General features: G+C 35.1%; 1 long non-coding RNA gene across 2 annotated transcripts; it reads left to right on the forward strand.

Moving 5' to 3' along the window:
* Positions 1-272: 272 nt before the first annotated feature.
* Positions 273-4691, forward strand: LOC113309076. 2 transcript variants are annotated; one of them, XR_003340309.1, is made up of 8 exons: positions 273-408; positions 1247-1341; positions 1428-1540; positions 1648-1714; positions 1822-1992; positions 2930-3152; positions 3971-4082; positions 4321-4691. It is a non-coding gene; the product is annotated as an uncharacterized LOC113309076 (long non-coding RNA). The 2 variants fall into 2 exon arrangements; XR_003340308.1 differs by having other exon boundaries at positions 2930-3073.

The raw sequence follows: 4691 nt of genomic DNA on the forward strand, positions 1-4691 counted from the left end.
TTATCCAAAACAACAAATCTTAAAAATAAGACCCCACATCATTGGAGATAGTCAATGAGCAAAGCATTACTACTTTTGCCACATACAAATGACCCATAAATAAAGATCTAAATAAAAATTCCACATAGGATTTTTAGCACCCATTGCTAGAGTTGCTCTTATACAATTAAAATGAAAATATGAAAACCCAAAAAAAATAAAAAATAAAAAAAATCTGGTCGGAAATCTTATCTAGAACTTTCTCTCTTCTCATAACTCTCTTCCTTCCGGAAAATCCTCTTTCTTTCCTTTCCTTTCCTCTCTCTTCTTTCTCCATCTCCTCACCATTTTCTTTCTGGAACTCTCCCCTTTCTTCCTGTCAAACCCTTTTTCTTGGTGAGATTGAGACAAAATCAGATCAATCCCTTGGTAAGTTTGAAGAAACCCTTTATCTTGTGTGTTAATTTCACTTTTATTAGTTTGATTTTAAGTTTTAGTTCTTTTTCTCGATTTTTATGTAAAGAAACCCTTTCTCTTTTCAATTTCAGGGTTTCTTTTTCATCTAGCTAGTTTTGATTTTCGGGTTTGATTTTAGGCTAGGGTTTGATTCTTCCCTGTTCGTTTCTCTCTCGGTCATTCCATCTATTTTTTGTCTGATTCAAATAGAGAGAAGTTAAAAACCTCACTTTAACGGCTTGTGCAGTAATCATTTCTTATCAACTTCTAATTTTTATTTCATCAAAGAGCAGAGTAGCACTTCATGGTCTCTGTCTCCGTTGGATTTAGACACATGGTCATTCTTTTTCGATTTTCCGAAGAAAAAGTTAGGGCTTTTGTTGGATCTGCGATTGCATGTGTATGTGAGATCATTTCTGGTCCGATTTCAACTGTGATGGTCAATCCTGAGTTGAAAAATGAGGATTTCAAATTTTTTTTGAATTTTCTGAAGAAAAAATTAGGGCTTTTGCTAAAGTGCAATTGCTGTATCTGAGATCATTTTCTGGTCCGATTCAACCGTGATGGTCAATCCTGAGTTGAAAAATGAGGATTTCAATATTTTTTCCTTTGATTTCATAGTGTTGCCTATTTTCGGTTTGACTTCTATTATCATTATGAATATGTAGTTTGATTTGTAGTTTTAGTTTTTTTATTTTTTCGATTTTTTCTATGAAGAAACTCTTCACATTTCAATTTCAGGGTTTCTTTTTCATCTAGCTAGTTTTGATTTTAGGGTTTGATTTGTGGGTATGTTATTTTTTGGTTTCAGTATCTGGGTCAGATGATAAGCAGTTTGTTTCTGTTAAATGTAAAGCCAAACACGGAGGGCTAAATGATAAGCTTTTCTTCTCTGGTTCTATTCAGGTATTTATTGTTTGATGTTTTTCATCTTGTCCATATGCTCTGTGTCTTGGGTTGATAATTAATATGGATTTATCTCCACAATGCAGTTTAATTTTGAAGGGATGTATGATAGAGTTAAATTCATCAGTCTTGTCCAAAAGACTGGTATGTATGTAATCCTCAGGAGCGGACCATTCATTGAAGCCGAATGGAACTTCAGGTATATTTTTCTTCTTCTCCTGCTTCATTATGTTTTCCGACTTCGGAATTGTTCTCAAGTTCTCCTTCAATTTTCTTATAATTGAGGTGTATTGTTGCTCTGTGCAGAGGATTACCATACTGGCTTTAAGAGATTTCGGGAATGACATTCCGTTCAGGCGAAGACAACTTCAAGGTTTGTCCATAAGTAATGAATCAAATTATGTACACAGTACATTATAACATATTAGGCAAAAGAGTTCTGCTCATATATGTTACTACTCCTTGTTTGTTTATATTCAGGACCCAAATTTATCATTTTTGGAGTGAAGAACCAGATCTGGTATTAGATAAGTTCGATCAGAGGAACCTTAATCCCATTCAATCCCTGTAAATACTACCACCATTACTGATCCATTACCAACTTGCCAAGATGAACAAAAAGGGACAGAATGTTGGTCTTTACATCCCTAGGTAAAACTCCATCCCTACATCTCTAGGTCTTTACATACTCAAAACAATTTATTGTAGTTTGACAGTGTTTGTTTTCTCGATTGAGTCCAGATAGTTGTGGGTTTTGTATGGGTGTAGTAGTGGTGTAACACAGACAATTGGTTTTGATGTAGTATTTTGATTGTAAGTCGGGGTAATTCATCCTCTTACAGCTCTTAATTGGTTTGAAAGTTGTAATTGGAAAACTGAGTTGCTTAGTTTCTCTAAACTCCTGGCAGCTAATTTGTTGTTAAAGAAATATTTTACTTTGATCTTATATAAATGAAACTTGATAGTCCACTGCCTAATTAGTTGATAGTTGGAATTTCTATACTAATCAGAACGAGTAGCGGGGATAAATAAGTTCTTGAAATAGTTAAAGATTGAGTTTCAAGAGTCATTGTCTGACATTTAGTAATTGCTTATTATCTTATTTTTAATTTTTTTTAGGAGTTGTGTAACTGTTGATTGTTATTGCTTAAGTCGAAGAGTACTCCGTTGTTATTCATTAAGAGTTATGTGGTCAGTATATGTATCATATTTTGGGGACCCTGTGGATGTTGAACCATGCCCAAATCTGCTATCTGGTTCTCTTGATTGATATACTGTGGTAATCTTTCACGTTTTACTGAGATTGAGTTAAAAGACTAGGGATCATGTGAATTTTATGGTTCTGTTGATTGATATACTGTGGCAATCTTTCACGTTTACTGAGATTGAGTTAAAAGACTAGGGATCATGTGAATTTTATGGTTCTGTTGATGGATATACTGTGGCAATCTTTCACGTTTACTGAGATTGAGTTAAAAGACTAGGGATCATGTGAATTTCAAAAATATGGTAGTCCATCAAATACAAAACAACAGTTTGATCATGTTTAATATGTTCAGCTGAAAGACAAGTATTTGGAATTCTGCAGGTCTAAAGAAGGTTAACAAGGACAAGAGTTTCATGCCTTTCTAGAGGATGAAGCCTGGTTCAATCTGAGAGTGTCAATTGGCAGCTGCAGATCAATTGCTTTCTTATTTGAGTGGCCAGTTCTGATGCGGGAGAGGGTGAATAAGTATGTTATGCTGAACCCCCCAACAAAATTTCTTTGGGTAGTTGGTGGTACTATATGGTGCTTCTTTCAGTAAATTCAGGTTTTGAATCATTGCACGGGTTCACTTGGCTATTTGTTATTTTGCTGGTGAAATAATTTGTTAATCTTAATGTACCTTTGTTGTGTCTCACCTTATGATCCGATTTACCTAATCAAGTGTTTCTCTTGGTTGGGACTAAAGTTTCAAAAGAAGAAGGTTGATTTATATGTAGTCAATTTGAGTTTCACTAGGTCATTGATGTGGTAGTACAGGTTATAATTACAAGTATGGTTACAGCAAACTAGTCCAGGCTCATTGCTGCATAATACAGTGGTCTTGACATTGAAGTAGTCAAGAATTTTATGTCTGACTATTGGTATTCAAACCTAGTACAGGCTCTCCACGCCTCAGAAGTTGTCCACTTGTCCTCAATAAGCTAGGGGAACACTGGGGTTGCATTCAGTTTTCTTTAAAAGCGGTGTCATTCCGTTTATTGGTTTACAGTAGTTACATGGTCGCTCCCTTTGACATTTGTAGGTATAAATTCTTGATACAAAAGTTGATGTCTATATGAACTTTTTAAGGGCAATGCTTCGTTATTGATGTTTGCATGAACTTGTTTGTAATGTGCTTAGTCACCTTGAAGTTAATTGATAACAAGAGATTCATATCTAGTTTCATAGTGTGAATAAAATTTCTTTTTATGTAAGAACGTTTTCTGGAGTTTGTTGACTCCTTCATATCTTGTCTAAATTTTAACTCGAGTTGTATGCAAATGGATCCAATACATTTTGTTTGGATATATCTAGTCTCCCTTCAGTTTATTAATCATGTACATATCTGAGGAAGTCGTTAATGTGAGTGAGGAATACTTGCAGGGTTTAAGCAGTGGCCTGAAGGGATGTTTTGTGTAGAGGTGGTGTGGCTGACCCTCTCACGAGGGAGCACAATGCTCGACAAGAAGATGAGCAGAACAGAAAATGTAGCAAGGTAGTGTACAGTGTACTCAAACTCAATAATTACGTTGAAGGTTAAAGGGCTGGAAATGCTTTTTTTTTTTCTTTTTTTTTAAGTCGTAGTTATCTTTTCACGGATCAGTTGGGAAATTCAGTGAATCCGAAAGAGTTAGGTTTTGATGATATTTCAGAACCTTAAAACTTTCGACACATGGAAAACCTAGTACAACTCTCTTTTTTTCTCACCTTATTTTGATTATTTTGATTTGCAGACATGGGAAGACAACTTTGCAGCGTATGAGAACCAGTATTTAATTCAAGAAGATTTACAGAGCTGGAGTTATAATACATACAGTTGCTACCTAAGGGGACAGAGGGACTGTCATTAGGGAAACTTAGCAGGTATAGATCCAGATCCCGACTCTCAATTGCTACCAATCCGAAAATGCAGTCTAGGTCTGGCATATCCTCCGAGTCTCTTAGAATATTAGTCAGCTTTTATTTTTGATGTACATCGACTTCGTTGTATGCGAGCACAACACAGAAATATGTTCCAAGTATTTTGATGTCTTGTTTGTGGATGGATTCTTTAGTTGGTGTTTTGGATATTTTCAGTATTCATGATATTTAAATATTATTTTCA

The sequence above is a fragment of the Papaver somniferum genome, chromosome 9 (assembly GCF_003573695.1).
Source record: "Papaver somniferum cultivar HN1 chromosome 9, ASM357369v1, whole genome shotgun sequence".
In the NCBI taxonomy this organism is placed as follows: Eukaryota; Viridiplantae; Streptophyta; class Magnoliopsida; order Ranunculales; family Papaveraceae; genus Papaver; species Papaver somniferum.